At 42.4% G+C, this 17,633-nt stretch overlaps 1 long non-coding RNA gene across 1 annotated transcript; it reads right to left on the bottom strand.

Annotated features, from left to right (window-relative positions):
- Nucleotides 1-3,856: 3,856 nt before the first annotated feature.
- LOC142767034 (uncharacterized) lies at nucleotides 3,857-13,029 on the bottom strand. Its single transcript, XR_012884719.1, has 2 exons — nucleotides 12,895-13,029; nucleotides 3,857-3,921 (listed from the first exon to the last, which is right to left on the bottom strand). It is a non-coding gene; the product is annotated as an uncharacterized LOC142767034 (long non-coding RNA).
- Between the last annotated feature and the right edge of the window lie 4,604 nt (nucleotides 13,030-17,633).

The following is a 17,633-nucleotide window of genomic DNA, read 5'->3' as shown; positions in this document are numbered from 1 at the left end:
GAAAGTATAGGAGTCCAGCGTATGATGAATATGGGCTGGACTCCGACTGCAGTTGATCATTCATCGCTGCAGCTAAGCTATTTTCTGTAAAAAAGTGTGGCTATTACCAGGTTTTCGGGGCACCTTCACACCCTCACACGAAACGCCATGTTTTAAATATGTTCTGGTATGCTTCAACAGTATTGAACGCCACATATAAGCATTGCTTCAAGAAAATAAGTTAAACGCGATTTATGTGAACAGCTTCCCGTCAAGGCAAGGCCAACGATTAGTAAAGTTTCGGCTTTCCGCAGAGATTCAAGTACTCCATAAATCATAAAGTTGTGAAGTTGGGCAGCACCCCCAACAACTTTGTTCACGTTTCCGTGGATAAGCGTGGTAACAGCTTCACATCTGTAATTAATTATGTGGCCTTTGTTGATGCTGTATACGCCTGATAAAGATAAACAATTTCAACAGCTAACTTTTCCGTAAGTCATTTGCAACAAGGTGCAGACTTGTGCAATTGACAATGTGTGATGAGAAATTTTATTTCAACTTTTTTTACACAAACCAGTGCATAGTTTGTAGTGAACGGCAGCGCGTAAAAACAAGGATGAGGACGAAACGACAGACAACACGAGCGCTATTACGTAGGTTGACACGATTCCCTTCAACACATCATGCTTTTGTAGGGGCTTTTTGCTAATTTGTTTCGAACAGCAGTGAGGCTTTGGGGTACATTACTAGACTGTCATAGAGAGGGTACGGGTTTGAATGCGATAGGACCTTGGGAATATTTAGGGGCGAATCTTTTTAAAGCGGCACATGTTCGTCCCTCGAAGTAGTAGTAGTAGTCACAGTGTGTACCAGTCTTAAATTTTGACCTAAAAGGTGGTGCCGGTGGAAGATTTCGTCTGTGCATTGTTCAGCAATAAAAAAATCGCAGCGTGCGCGTTAACTAAAAGCTGAATTTTCCTGTCTCTCATTACCCTTTAGCATCCATTGGTATGTACATTGAACACTATCTGACAAGAAAGGGTTGCTACGTTATACTCGCTGGGTGTAACCTCTTTAGATTTAGAAAGGTTAAGCGGGCGTTGGGCCACAGTGCTATGAATACAGTAAACTAGTGTATACCATGAATTCGAGGTGGTTAAAAGTGGGAAGTAGACACGAAGCGCAAGCCGTAAGAAAGTGTGCGTGTGCCATCTCTCGTTTAGTCCTTGGAATGTTCGCTGGATGACGGTGCTTCTAATGAGGAATATATGATGAAAAGATGCGAGATGGTAGTACTCGGAATGTTGAATAGGTGGACGAATGGCACTCAGACAGATGCATAGACGGACGCACGGATGGCTGAACGGACGGATTGACTCATGGACCAACGCAGGAGCGGATGCATGGACGAACGCATGGATGGACGAAGAGATGGACGTGCGGACGCACGAAGAGACGCACGCACGGATGGGCGGGTGGACGTACGGGCGACCACAGAGACACACGCATTGACGGACGGAAGCAAGAACGAATGGACAAATGGATGCTTCGCCCCACTCTCCATCATTCACTCCCAGGATATGCTGCCATTTTTATTTGTAATTGTATCTCTTTGCATGTCTCTTCGCTATGCCACCAACGGTAGCGACGACAACACCACTCAACGAAACAACAGGCATCTGGGACTAATCTGTAAAGAGAAAAGCAGGCCCACTGAAAATAACCAAGTGGTCGTGCTCACGTCCCAGTGATGATAATAACATCCGGTGGCTGCACGACCGCACGCTTCAAGAGCAAATCAGATTCGCCAAGCAATGCCCACATGCCCAAGTGGCCGTCATTCTGAATTAGTAATGATTGTACTTTTCTGTGTGGGCCACACGATGTTCGACGTGTGTATGAATGAAACTTCAAACGTGATTGTACTAACTTCAAGTCAAGATAGGCTCTGCGGCTGCCCATTATGACTAATTCATGAATGTGTCATGGAAATCAGTACAATGGAAACTACATAAAGTTGTGTCAAACATTATTCAGTGCAAATGACTTTAGCCCACTTTTTCTCAAAACGATGCTAACGTGTGCGCCAAACTAGGCAATACATCATAAACTCTGAAAGCCTGTTTAGCTCTCTCTTGGAAAGAACACGGGAAATACTTTTATTATTGCAAATCAGAAAGCCCACGACAATATGCAATTTGGAAATGTTTATAAAAAGGGCTACACTAACTAGGTAATGGTGTCCTGAATATTGTGTTTGTGTGATTTGTTGCATGCGTGAACGTATTGGTAGATCTCTGTGATTCGACATGTTAATACGGGATAAAGCATTCACTCGGAGTCCTCAGATTTTTATCATGTAACGGGGATAAGGCTGAAACTTCCGTGCAAAAAACAAACAAAGAACTTTGAGGCTTGCAGTATGGAATAAATATTCTGACACAATAGAACAAGACGTCTTTACCTTAACTATAACTTTATAACTACGAAGTTCACTACTCTCTGGAAAAATAGAGCGGACCGGCTGGTAAATTGGCGGCCGACCAAAATGTGTAACTTTTAAGAAAAGATGAAGCTTTTTTTTAAATAGAACAGAACGGCGTATTTTTTTATTTGTGTTTGTAGCTTCATGCTAGCTTTCTCTTCCTGCATGAGAGTTAGCTCATAGTGCGTGGGAACTAGCAATACACAATTTATCATGTTCAGTAAGACCAGAGGAGACGGCCAATAAATAACAGCATAAGCCAGACGATGCTGTGGCGTTCCTTAGGCTAATTTTCTCGTCCCAAGCCTGCGTGAGGCTCTCATCGTCGTTATAAATAAATGTCAACAATCTGTGGTTTTCATTTGTGTGAGATTCCGTTTATATCCTGCTAATCTAGCAGCCTGCTTTCGCTACAGAGCTATGCTGCTAAAATTTATCTGCCTTTTTTTTATGTAAATTTTTCCTAAGGACAACCTTTCTATATAAGCGGAGAGTGTCTTTTTTCTCAAAGCCCTGCCCTTTGTGCAAATTGAGTCGAGCGTAAGGCGCAATTTATTTCGGCACCGACAGGAATTAGCCTCATTGTCTTATCTCGGCAAGCTTATGCTCGGCTGTGTAGGTACCTGTCACTGTCTGGTGTCATTTTATCGTGCGTTCAAGTAACTTCTTTAGCGTGAGCTCTGAAGTCCCACATTAAAGCAAACCTTGAAATGTGTTGATGAAAGTAAAGCTTAGAGCTTTAGACTTCCAAGTTGTGCGTTGTTCACCGCCTAAAAAAGACAAAAAAGGCTTCTTAGGCATCTGATGTTTCTTTTGTTTCATCCACATTTTGTACAAAGCAACCCGATAAACGCGTGTTTTCAATGTTAAAAAGTGATAATCATTACAGCTACCACAGGTAGCTTTTAATCAACAATAAAAATACTGTTAAAATGCTTTTGATTTGTCAAATACGATGGCAGAAACCATATCTTCACGAATCTCAAACGCAAAAGCACGAAATAACGCAGTTCAACAAGCGTGAAGTTGCCACACCGCTCCATCATTACCAAGATACAGCGAATACTTCATTGTATTAAAAGAAACCAGGCGAAAAAAAAACATAAATATGCACAGAGATGAGCGACAAGTTCTAGTCATTCCAGTGGGAAAATTTTGTTTCACATTATGATAACATGCGCTTGTTGTTTAGAAAATACATATGAAAACCGCATTTATCATGATTATTTTGTAGTGTTGCATTCACCAGAAATTGGTGAATGTATCATACATTCGCCAGGATGTTGACATAATCAGTGTAAACAGTGGAAGAGCCTCATGCTGGCTGGATGAGGTTTGTTTAGGAAGACCAATCTTTTTCAAAGGCGCCGTGTCATCCTTGGCGTGTTAACATTAAAATAGCTTAGTGGTGACATCATCTCCTGGTGGTGGCGCGTGTCCCTCTTGATAATCGCCGTCTGAAAATGAAAAAAAAAACTATAAGCAGAGAAGTGCAGTTCTCGATTCACTTCAAGTCAGGTGGAGTTATTAAAAATATCCCGGAGAGCGAAAAAAAGGGAAACAAATTGGCAGATCCCTTGTATAGTGGGAATCTATGATATGCGAAGCACGAATGAGGAATGTTGATATCTCACTTTAATATCAGCAGAAAGTTTCCAGGCGGCCCTAAATTATGCCCTACATGGCTTCCATGTCAATGCTATAATATTTAGACGTGTCATTTACCTTCATCATCTATTCACGTCAAGTTATACGAAACTTAGTATATGTGGAGCGAGCGAAACGGCCGCGAGCACGCTATGAGTGTGGTATGTTGTCATGTTCCTACACGAAGGCGTGTCACGATTATCATGTTTGCACCAGTGATATATTTCGTCATCTATTGACGTTGCGTAATGCCGAATCTGGCATATGTGGAGGTTGCAAAACGGCCGCGAGCGCATCATGCAGGACCCAGTATACTCCAATGTAGCGTTGACGTGCGCGCACGCTGGGTCCAGCGACGCTATGTTAGCTAAACGCGAGCACTCTAAAAGTCTGACGACAAGCGCGAACAGCGTCCGTGGGCGCGGCCCGATGGCAAACAGCGCGAAATGCGTAATGCTGCATTTCACACCGATGCGTTACCCAGACAACACTGCGTCTCCCTTTTTTTTGTGAAGGAGGGTCAACGGACGCGCTGAAACATGCATGCGTCAAAGCAACGCAGCGTGGCGTACGCCTGCGAGCATATGGCTGGACCGGCGCCTCGCGTTGCAACGCCGGCGTGACGCGACGAAATGAACGCCGGCGAGCGTGCGCACCGCGTCACGTCGAAATGTATTGGCACCTTGACTGTGACATGTATTCATGTTCTCAAATGACACGCATCTCATGATTATCGTGTTTGCACCAGTCACATACCTTCGTCATCCATTGGCGTCACGTAATACCAACTTGGGCATAGGTGAAGCTAGCGAAACAGCCGCGAGCGCATCATCAGTGTGGCATGTAGTCATGTCATTACATGACACGCATGTCGTGATTATTTTGGTTCAATGCATCGTTTATTTATGTCGTCCGTTCGCGTCACCTAATGCCGAGTTTGCTATAGGTGAAGCTAGCGAAACGGCCGCCAGCACATTATGAGCGGGGCATGTAGTCATGTTCTTATATGACGCATCTTATGTTTATCATGTTTGCACCAGTATTATACCTTTGTCATTCATTCACGTCCCATGATACCAAATTTTGTATAAGTGAAGCTAGCAAAACGGCCGCCAGCGCTTCATGAGCATGGCATGTAGTCTTGTAGGTAAATGACATGCATCTCATGATTATCATGTTTGCACCAGTCACATACTTTCGTAATCCATTAAAGTACGGTAATACCAAATTTGGTATATGTTACGCTAGCGAAACGGCCGCGAGCCTATCATGAGCGTGGTATGTAGTGATGTTACGTGACACGCATGTCATGATTTTCATGTTACAACTAGTCAAATATGTTCTTCATGCAGTCATGTTATGCCATACCAAGTTTGGTATCGATACCAGTATCGAAACTGCCAGGAGAGCTAAAAGTCATAGATACATAGATAGATTGATAGATACGCTCAAAGTCACCGAAGTTCGCTAAGTAATGTTTCGCTTATAAAAAAACGCAAAGTCGGAGTGGTATGCTGCAAATGTGGTGGCCTCCTCAGGCACGAACAAACGAAAGAGCTTAAAGCTTCGGAACCGGCAGACATGCGCCGCATGTGACTACCACAAAGGGTTGCCGACGACAGGGGTGTACGTCTGTTCGCGAACACCTATGAATGGAACGCACAAGAAAAAAGCAGTTACAAACTGGGGGAGGAGCAGGCGAAATACTTTAAAACGTGAAGATGTCGAAGGTAAGCGATACCGGATAAGCGGAAGCCGAATTCCTTTCTCGCTGTGAGAACAAATACCTGTGGACAAATACTGTGAGAACATACCTTCTGTACATAGATGACATATTTAGATTATGGGGACATGGGTAGCACATTCTAGATAAATTCACTTCATTCATAAGCTTATTTCATACAACAATTAGGTTCCCCTCCGATACTTCAGCTCAGTATCTACTGAGCCGATGTATTGGAGGTGAACTTTCTAGACACGACCATATAATTTGAAAGTGGTGTACTGGAGACAAAGCTGTATAAAAAAAACCATTTGACAAGCAACAATACTGCGGTTTACAAGCTATCACCCCAGACATTGTAAACAGCACATTTTAAGAAGTCAGAAAACAAGGTTACGTCGTATATGCGTAGAAAACGAGGACTTTACGTAAACAGACTTACCGCCCTAAAAAGAACACTATCATACAGAAACTGCCCTAACAAATTCCTTGACAAAGACTATAGGACGCACTGGAACTGGACCGCAATAAAGCACGCAAACCACGCTCCACAATCACAACAACAGCAAGTATATCCCACTACAAAGTTTTCCAATGCACTTCCTAACGGAAACAACATCCTAATAAAATGCTATCTAATTTTAACAGCCAACCAGAAGCTTGAAAAAATCTTTACCGAACCGCCTAGAGTCGCCTACAGATGCAATTCAAACCTCAAAAACATTCTTGTTGTCGCAAAACTTGAAACAAAGACTAGGACAACGTCTGGTCTCTGTGGTCAGCCCAGATGCTCCACCTGCAAACACATACAGCCGGCTCCCAGCGTAAAAAGCACAGCATCTGATTACGTTCACAAGGTAACGTCGAGCTTCACCTGCACTTAAAACAACGTATTATGCTGTCTTCAGTGTGCCACCTCTAGAAAACAATATATAGGCGAAACTGGGCAGCCAATTCATGTAGCACTGAGCGGTCACCGTGCAGAGGCGAATCGCAATTTACCAACAGGTAACTTCAAAGAACAGGACGACAATTCTGACCAAGCGAAAATTTACGTTCTACAAACATATTTTCGGTCACCACGAGAAAGGAAATACAGAGAATCATATCAGACACACAACATTAAGTCCCTAAATCTATCAGGAATCAATATAGCCTGGGTCAATTTGTCATCACTGAAAGCCATAACATAATTGTGCAATATTTACAGAAACAAGTTGCATTCACCCTTCAAATATACATAACCGGTACTACAATGAATGAATCCAAATATGCATATTGTGCTAATCATGTTCTCTTTCAATTTTTCAGTTTTAATTATACGTATGAATGTGTCTATGTACGGCTACGAAGTTTTTATTTTATAGAACCATTGAACCACTGCTTTGTTCCTCCTCGCTTTTGTAAACCACTCCTACCGCGCATCGTCAAGCACGTCGCCAACTCAGGATGTTCTCCGCGCCTTTCTTCTCTGTCTTTTAAATGCGAAGCATTTCTTAGCGAACTTTGGCGTCTTTGAGCGTGTCTATCTATCTATCTATCTATCTATCTATCTATCTATCTATCTATCTATCTATCTATCTATCTATCTATCTATCTATCTATCTATCTATCTACGTACGACATTTAGCTCTCGTGGCCGTTTCGATATTGGTATCGATCCAAACTTGGTATAACATAACATGACAGCAAGAAGAACACATTTATCTAGTCATAACGTGAAAAATGACATGTATGTTTATAACATGACATGTATGACATGTATGACATGACATGTATGACGTGACATGTATGTCATGATTTATAATTTCTGGTACTGCAGCTCTTGCGGTGGTTTCATTCACATGGCATGTTGCAAAACTGGTATGGTATGACACAATTGCATGGCGAACACAAGCGACAGACCCCAACTTGAAACTCATTACATGCGTGTCATGCAACAACATGACTAAATGCCACGCTCATGATGCGCTCGCGCCCGTTTCGCTAGCGTCACATATGCCAAATTTGGTATTACGGTAACGGAAGATGAAGGTATGCGAGCGGTGAAAACATGTAATTATGGGATGCGTGTCATGTAACAACATGACTACATGCCATGCTCATGATGCGCTGGCGGCCGTTTCGCTAGGTTCACTTACAACAAGCTTAATATTACGGGAAGTGAATCAATGACGAAGGTATGATACTGGTGCAAACATGATAAACATGAGCTGCGTGTCATGTAACAACATGACTACATGCTACGCTAATGATGCGCTCACGGCCATTTCGCTAGCTTCGCATGTACAAAACTCAGTATTACACGACGCTAACGGTTGGCAAAAGTAAATGACACATCCAAACATTACAATCACGACATGTGTGTCATGTAACAACATGACTACATGCCACACTCATGACGCGCGCGCTGCCGTTTCGATAGCTTCCCATATGCCAAACTTGGTAATAATTGACGTCAATGAATAACGAAGGTATGTGACTGGGGAAAACATGATAATCAAGATATGCGTGTCATGTGAGAACATAAGTACACGCCACCGTAAAGGCACCAATACATTTCGAAGTGACGTAGTGCGCGCGCTCGCCGGCGTTCATTTCGACGCGTCACGCCAGCGTTTCGACGCCAGGCACCGGTCCTGCCATATACTGGCAGGCACGCGCCACGCTGTGTTGCTTTCATGCATGCGCGTTTCAGCTCACCCGGCGTCCTTCCGTCACCGAAGAGGGAGACGCAGTGTTGTCTGGATAACGCATCGGCGCGAAATGCAGCATGTCACATTTCGCGCCGGTTGCCGTGGGGCTGCGCGGACGAAGGTCGTGCCGCTCATGCCTGGCATCGGACTTAAATGGTGCTCGCGTCTTGCTAACGCAGCCTCGCTGTGCCCAGTGTGCTCACATGTGGACGCTACATTGGAGTGTAATGGGCCCTTTATGAAGCACTCTCGGCCGTTTAGCTACCTTTACATATAGCAACTTTGGTGTTACGTGTCGTCAATGGATGACAAAAAGTATATGACTGGTGCAAAAGCGATAATCCTGACACGCGTGTCATGTAAAAACATGACAACATACCACGCTTTCGCGGCCGTTTCGCTAGCTCCACATATACTAAATTTGGTATCACTTCACATGAATAGATGACGAAGGATAACGACACATATAAACATATAATCATGACACGGAAGTCATGCACGGCATCATTTACCTCCACCGCGTAATGTTCCGCTGACATTAAAGTGACATATAAACCTTTTTTCGTTCGTGCTTCGCATATTATCGATTCCTAATGTACGTGAGGTCTGCCAATTTTTCTCATGCGTCGTTTTCGTGCATGACATTCTACTTTGTAGTTACGTCAGAATGTTTCTTCTTTATGACAAACTGAACCTTTTTATTCTTGAATTTTTTACTAATGTATGCCATACAATATGAAGGCGCTAGCTTCTACTCATTGTATCTTATCCAACCAAATTTGGTACGTGTAAAGTTAGCGAAACGACTCCCAGCCGCTATGAGCCTAGCAGGTAGTCATGTTTTACTTAACAAGCATGTCATGGTTATCTTCTTTGGATATTTAGTTGACCGTCAACATGTATTCACGTCACGTGATACCAACTTTGGTATAGCTGGAGCTAGTGAAATGGCAACGAACGTACCATAAGCGTAGCACGTGGTCATGGTTTACGTGAAACGCATGTGATAATTAAGATGGTGGCGTTTGTCATTCACCTTCGTCGTTCTTTCAGGCCACGTAATGCCAAATTTGGTATATGTAAAGCTAGCAAAATAGCCGTGAGCTCATCATGAGCGAGGTATGTCGTCATGTTCTTACATGCCAAACATATCATGATTATTATGATTCCACCAGCCATATGCATTCATCCATTCATGTCGCGTAATACAAAATTTCCTCCCGTAATAAAAAGATAACAAAGCACCCAGGAGCGCATCATGAGCGTGGCCTGTAGTATTTACTTACATGATATGCTCTTCATGATTTCCACGTTAGGGTTTGTTATTTAGGTTTGCCATGTAGTCATGTCACGCGATTCTAGGTTTACAAAACGTCATGTGAATGAAACCACGGCAAGAGTAGCAAGATCATGAAATATATATCATGACATTAAAGACATACATGTAATCATTTTCACAAAATGACTAGGTAGTTATGTTCATTATTTAGTCATGTTATAGCATAGACATTTTAGTAATAAATACTATTATCATTACAAAAACTGCCAGGAGAGCTAAAAGTCATAGATAGATAGATAGATAGATAGATAGATAGATAGATAGATAGATAGATAGATAGATAGATAGATAGATAGATAGATAGATAGATAGATAGATAGATAGATAGATAGATAGATACGGTGAAAGTCATCGAAGTTTGCTAAGAAATGCTTCTCATTTAAAAATAACACGATCTTGCGAGCGCTCAAAGTCTTACTTTCATACTTTGGGATTTCAAGCTTATTAAGCAAAGCAACTTGAAGACATGCGGCTAAACGTATCCAAAGCACGTTTTCTGAACTTTCGCTGAGGACAAAAATTCTGGAACAGAGCGTCCTGTGACAGCCTTTTTTTCTTGTAAGAATATTTGAAATTATCACTTGCCGTGGACTTGCCGGTTTACTCTGAATGACGACGTGGTATGCACGTTTTTCTATATATACGGAATTAGACGAAACAAGAATGGATTTTAAATTTTGCGTGTAGCATTCTATTTTCTTTGGTTGTTCTTCCAGTGAGGGATGCATAATCTATCGTGCAACAGTGACTTTGCGCCTGGGACTGATAGTTTCCGCTTTCATGGCTTGCGGGGCACATGGCAGGCGGTCATTTTGAACCATATTGGGCGCCATTTGATATTATGCAGCCTCATGTATTCGTCTCTTGCACGCCTCCTCTTCATCTAATTTTTGAAGACGCGTAATAATATGTTTTTCCTACTGCATTTAGCTTATTTTTGATATTTCTGTGCATGTATGTACTTTTTATATTGTTCCTTTCACAAACTCACACCGCTCTCTTTTATGTTGGAGTTAGATTTCCGCCAGATGCACTCCAAGTGGTGGTCGCGCCAGGGATCACAAAAGAGAGGCCATTATCTGGCGCCCAGAACAGCCCCATACTGAGAGCCCCAAAAAAGAAGTGATTTTACGTTTGGTATTTTGTTTTAAGGGTGTTGTAGTTTTTTTTCAGACTTGAACTGCTTTTGTGCGACTATTCAGTGGAAGAGTATGCTTGATGAAAGAACAAACTATTGATGAAGCACTCAGTTTAATAGTGGTTTCTTGTGCTCCTTTGAGGCATGTGAATTTACTCCGCTAGCAATAAAATTGTAGGATGCAGTGCATTGTATTGCTCAGAAATCACAATGACGTCATACACTCTTTCGTTTTATTCTTGCAGAAAGTATCAATGCATTGTCACCAATACGCTCCATGACCAAGCAAAGGTGTCCTTTGCTGTCACAACTTAATACAGCACCGCAGTAAAAGTACAGTGCCTACTTGAGCATGAATGTAGGAAAGAAACAATGAACTTTGTCCCACCGTAAAATAGTTATTTTATTTTGAAGCGTTCAAGTATTCATGCGTAATTTCTGTTTGGCATTCTTGCCGAGCCAAATCAGAAGTGTCAGCGACTTGAGAGTCCTGTACGGTTCTACATTTCAATGTAATGTGGAAGTGTCCACACATTCTTATTTGTTTGTGCATCGACTCCACACGCCATATCTAGGTATTTCCAAGGGAAATGAAAGAGAATAAAGCTCCTTCATTTGAAATCGCGCCAACACTGTTCTACTGCTTGATAAATGAGTGCTAAGAACGCCCTAATAACGAGCAACAGTGGCGATGAACACTAGAGCACGAGTGCCTACAGCAGTTGAAGGGTATTTTAAATAAGAAATATTGCAAGAAACAAAAAAAAAACAGACCACCACTTGTTAAGAAAACAGCACCAAAAATGTGAGAAAGTTACTGAATAGTTATTCTCAGTTTGCTGCTTCGCTGATAACCATTTCACTACGTATTTGTCAACCTTTTCTTGGCGAGGCAAGAGGGGCACACACATGCTTCAAGTATGCGCACATTATGTTTCAGCGCACTCAAACTCTTACGGCGTCAAATCTATTCCAGTTATGTGACCATGTGCACTCGGGTTTGCTTTCCTGTGCTTTCCCTTGAAGCAACGCGCAATAACTATCGCACATAGACTAGAGACGCCTTCAAATATTCGTAAAAATTAAAATGGTAAATATTCAGTGTCTCTAGCGTATCTCTATCGAGTATAACTGCATTTGTAGTCTACATAACGCGTTTCTTAAAAAGAAATTTCGCGTGCAGCAGGAGAGAATCACAATTAATCAAAGAAAAGAACATTCACTTTTACAGTGATTTCTCTCTCTCTGTCTATCCGGGAATATATCGGACAACTTGCACACTCTAGCATCGCTGTTAATGAAAGTAGGTATACGGAGTATTACGCAACATAACCACGAGATGAATATGGGAGACGCCGTGTAGAGGGCTCTAGCAATTTATACCATCTGGTGTTTTAGCGAGCACTGACACCACACGGTAACAGGCCTCCACCTTTTCGACTTCATCGAAATGCGACAGCCTTGGAAGGAGAGAGAGGTTCGAACCCGCCACCTTCAGGTGAGCAGCCAACCACCACCCACTGCCGCTAAAGCACTTATCGTATGAACTGCATTAAATAATGAAATTGCGTAAAAAAAAGAACTTGTTTTCATGCCTACTCGACACTGCGTGTCCGTGGTCACCTTAAAGTGCTTGCATGATTATATTTCTCTTAAGTACTTCTTCGCGCTGCACAAGGCTGACACATCTGAATGTACGCAGATACATAATGCGCAGTTCAACAATTAGTTGCAAAGTGAGTTGGAAGCACACTGCTGCTCCAAACACATTTTGCAACATAGAAGTCTAAGAAAGGTTCTGGGTATCTAGAGATTGATTCTAGATTGACATTAGGGACATTGCGATTCCGTATAAAGCAAAAAGAAATATTCGCACGTTCCACTCACCGCAAGAGTCCTATAGGTGTTATGCGTAGCAGTCAGCGATCAGTGGGCTATGACGCATTGTATCCTTTAGAGCCATGCGTTCCAAGATTGGTTTAGCGATCCCAGCACCGCGGGGTCTTAGAGCAATGTGTGCATATAGACTGAAAAGCAGTAATGAAATATATGTAAGAACAATTTACATAAATATTAGAGCGGAATACAGCAGCAAGCAATACAGAAACTTATAGCAGAAACTGAACAAATATGGCCAACCACGATTACAAAGAACAATGTGTGGCATTTGTAGGCACAAGCTACTGGTTCATAAACAATATACAGCTTCATTCAGCGCTACAAACATTACCAAGCTCTAATTACCAAACAATACCAAACACTGACATCGGGGCCTGTCATTGTTTTTGGCTGTGTGCACAAGCCTACGCGCATGCCGTCACTGAAAACATCACATACGTGACATGCATGTCATGTGAGATAGATATTCGTCATACAGTCATATCGGTTCATATTATTATCTACATACGCAAAGCAGCGAGACAACTACAACACGTATGCGGGTATAAACCAGGTGAGTGCAGACGCGTTTGACGTCACTGGCTTTATTTGTAATAACACTGCGACAAGCAATAAATATATCCAACAGTGTGACTGTTATTTACAAGAAGGATATCATGGTAAATTTTTTGTCTCAAAGAGCATTACTGACTTCCATCACTGTGGCATGTAGACTTGTGTGTTTTAAGATTTTTTTTCTTCGAAGGCACCTATACATGTGCCCGTAAATTTGAATTATGTGAGATATATAGCGTGCCGTTTCAAAACCAGACCCTCGGAATTTCGTAGTTGATGCATTATGCATCTTCTGAAGCAAAAATTACTGTTTCATACAGAACAGGAGCCCGATTACGTTCTCTAAAAAATACGTTTTTTTTCTCTGCGTTTGAGCGCTTTGGTAAAACACTACCGAAGCATGTTTCAAGTTCTTATGATTTTTTTCTGCAAAGCTAACATCCTTGGGACGCAACTCTGCCTCGTTTCGCAGGCTCTCCAAGACATCTTGGCGGTTTCGCGCAGATGGCTTGCGTTGGACTTTATTGGTCTGATTTTAGCCATGGTCTTCAAATGACTTCCTTTTAAAATTCTCAAACAGCGAACGCTCCCAGCCTTATAATTCGCTTTCATAATTCTTCCCTAACTACATGACGTTGCGCAGTGTCTGAGAGCTCATATATTAAGGTAGCGACTGTTGCAGTCAAAGAGATGCATGCGTTAAATTCATAGTAATCACCCTGTACTGAGGGAACGTGCGACGCAGACTTGCGAAAGAAGCAGAAGAAACTACAGTATCCCGGATTCTGCGAATAAAGGATCGCTGGTAGGCACCAGAGCGAAAGTACGAGGCCGTAAACTGACAATTGATGAAGCTCTGCTTTGCGACCACTGGATCCTAAATGAGCGTTTATTGCGTACACATAGCCACTAAGTGCAGTGAAACATAAAACTACGCCTACGCACTGTACAAAAGTCACAAGATGTTGACGGGACCAGCGTACACTAACAACTGCTGTTTGTCAGTTGGTCTGCTCCAGTACAGTGCACACGTTTCTTCTTTCTTTCGCTATGCCGGCGTTGCTTTATGTTTTACAGCAAAAACTGTTATGAGATCAAAACACGAGTTACACGAGGCGCCGTAGTTGCCCGCTGCCGTAGTGTACGTAACCAGTATCACAAGAAGCAAGAAAAAAAAGGCTCAGTAAATAAAAAAATTACAGCATATCTTCGGAGTAATTGATAATTAGTGAAGCGAAGCCTCCGTCCGTCTGTCTGTCCAGACGTTTTTTTGTCTGTCTGTTGATCCATTCTTTTTCTGCCTCAAAAAATTACTTGTCTCTGCCCTGTTTATTTTTCTATTTTAATCATTGCCTGCTACATGTTTATGGTGCGGGCTGGAGATTTGTTTTTGCTACATCAAAAGAGAGAATGCCCGTTTCTCTGTCCTATTGCACACTCTTCTAATGAACCCATACAATCTAGTAAATGAGACGAGAAATGTTTATGAGACAGCGTCATCTATTATACTGTTCGGGATATACTGCTGGCTAACCCTGACGCAGGACAAGTTTAGACTAAGAGGAGCTTCCCCCTAAACACGAACGACCCATTAGCATTCAAACCCGGGTCCACTGCGTGCGAGCCGAGTATTCTACCACTGAGCCACACCGTTTTTTTTTCTTTATAGCATGAAAATATTGCAATCGAACGTGGGGAGATATATTCACACGATCAATTGTTTCGGTCCTGGTAGCAGTTACGAAACTGGCCTTAGGCAGACTTGATGGAGAAAAAGGAATCGCGTTAATATGAGTAAGAAAGCCTGTTAGAACATGAAAAAAACTAGGCGTCACACATTGTCAATTGCGTAACGAGTGGGTCTTCCTATACTCCCACCAATTAGAAAACTTGTTATTGATTGCCTATTAACTGTGGCGCTTACCTACTTAAGGCATGATTCTTCATTGTCGTCAGCCATTGCATAAAAATTGCACAAAAGTTCTAGCACGTGTGTGGCGTATACTACGCTTTTCAGAAGAATGACGAAGGGTATAATGGTGAAAGCTGGTCTGCTACTCAAAAACTATGAATATTTATAGCGTATTTGGAACCCAGCAAGTGTGATTATAGCAGTTACTCCATGAGTGTTTAAATAAAGCTGTGAAAGGCCCCTTTTTTAGCTTTTGTCGTGACTGGGCTGCGCACTCCGCGCAGGCCTGGCGTTTTTTTTTTTTATGTTTTACTAACTAGCCCCCATCATAGAATCTTTCAGCGCAGTCGCAAGCGTTCGTGGTGCGCATTACGAACATGTGGATATCTTGGGGAGACAGTGGCTTTGTTATAGCCCTCACGACGAGTTCAATAAGAGGCCTTGTGGCTTCAGTTGAGGTTGATGATGCGCTACAATTACGAAAAGCGGAAGGTCATTTTTCTGCAGAAATTGAAGTAACCGGCTAAAAAAAGCCCGGAGAAAAGAATGAACGCATGCTCACGCTGAATTCCTCTCCTCCCAATGATGAGTAATATTGTGAGTATTTACTGATCAATAAATATATTTATGGCAGCCCAAAGTGCGACGACCATTCATACAAAGAAAACTGCGATTCCGCCTAGTTCGAACATAATAATCTTGGTGTAGCTAACGTGCTTGCTTGGGCGAGTTGGTACAATATAAAAACAGAGCCAATAATGAGGGACACGAAAATAAGGAGACAGACAGTGGCAGTGACTTACAACAAGATTCATTTGCTGGAACCGCGCAATATATAGTTGAGCAGTATCTGACAAATAAAAGGAATGAAAAACAAAAGAAAACAGAATTCACCTAACAACCGAGTAATCATTGTGATAAAGCGCCATAAACAACACGTGTGGCATCATTCTGAAGAAAATCGATTTTTTTTTTGTCATAGAGCAATCGAAGGCCTGCTGACACATAGATTGCCCAGCCTTTCCATTTCTGCGGCCTCTAAATTTCGCGTATCATCTGATCCCTATGATGCGTAATGATCGTACATTGCTGAAAGCCGGGGACAAAACCGCAGTCTCGGCAATGGATGCCGAGGTGGCTCGATACTGTACAAGAGACAATGTGAGCGTGCTCTTTCAGCCGCTCATTTAAACACCTGCCTGTTTTGCCGATGTACCACTTGCCACAGGACAGGGGTAGAGAAGACACCACCCTTTCGATGCATGGAACGTTCTTGTTCCGATGTTTCATTTTGCAGCCTCCCTCTCGCCTGGAACCCGGGTTCACAGCCTTGCACACCCTACCCAGCTTTTCTGGGGCAGAAAAAAAAACGATTCTACGTCGCACCTGCTGTGGATATAGGGAATAACGACAAGGTTTCGTTTGTCCCATTCTTTATCCCTTGTGCCTCATTCTGCTTTCTCGGAGTATACACTCAACAACGGCGGTCAAAACGTACATCGAGTACCCAGCCTCAGTAAGGCGTTCAGTTTGCTGAATTAAGCTGGACTTCGCACCTTCGCAGTGCGTTTGTGTAGCATGTCTTCACAATGGCGCGCTTCATCAGTTTCGACTGTGCCGATCCAAAAAGAAGTATTGGCCTGTTTGCACGCGGCTCATAGGCCCAAAACACGTAGGGTGGACTCAACTTTAACATCAAATCTAGGAACCTGATGTTTCCATTGCCCGAAATTTGAAGGGTTATAACAAGTGGAGAAAGGCACTTACTGAAAAACTAGTCAAAGATGAACCTGCTAACGAGCTTCCAGCTTGAAACAACACGACGAAGTCATCAACCTAACGAAATATTTTATTAAGAGATATGGATATCAAGCAATTCCTAATGGCACGAGCACGTCAGGATAAAAATAAATTGCTTAAAATGGGCGCAAGGCATGACCCTATGCACACCCCTTGACGTTGCAAGTAAATACGTTTATCCCACTCTGCGAATGACGATCTTAGGTAATACTCTAGCAGTTCCATAAAACCTTCAACAGATATATGCCTAATTCATTCTGATAAGTCACAATGACAAAACTGTCAATGCACTCGCGAATGCAAGCTAGAAGCTCATTGTGTGGCAATGAGTAGTACAAACCTTTATTATTTATTCAGCATGCCTGGTAGCCAGAAACTTTGTTATCTTTCAGCACAAAAATCACATCATTGAAAGTCTTAGTTAGGAACAGATCGTCTTTGTTTAATAACATCAGTTTAC

The sequence above is a fragment of the Rhipicephalus microplus genome, chromosome 7, assembly GCF_043290135.1.
Source record: "Rhipicephalus microplus isolate Deutch F79 chromosome 7, USDA_Rmic, whole genome shotgun sequence".
Classification (NCBI taxonomy): Eukaryota; Metazoa; Arthropoda; class Arachnida; order Ixodida; family Ixodidae; genus Rhipicephalus; species Rhipicephalus microplus.
This window is presented reverse-complemented; position numbering and strand designations above follow the sequence as displayed.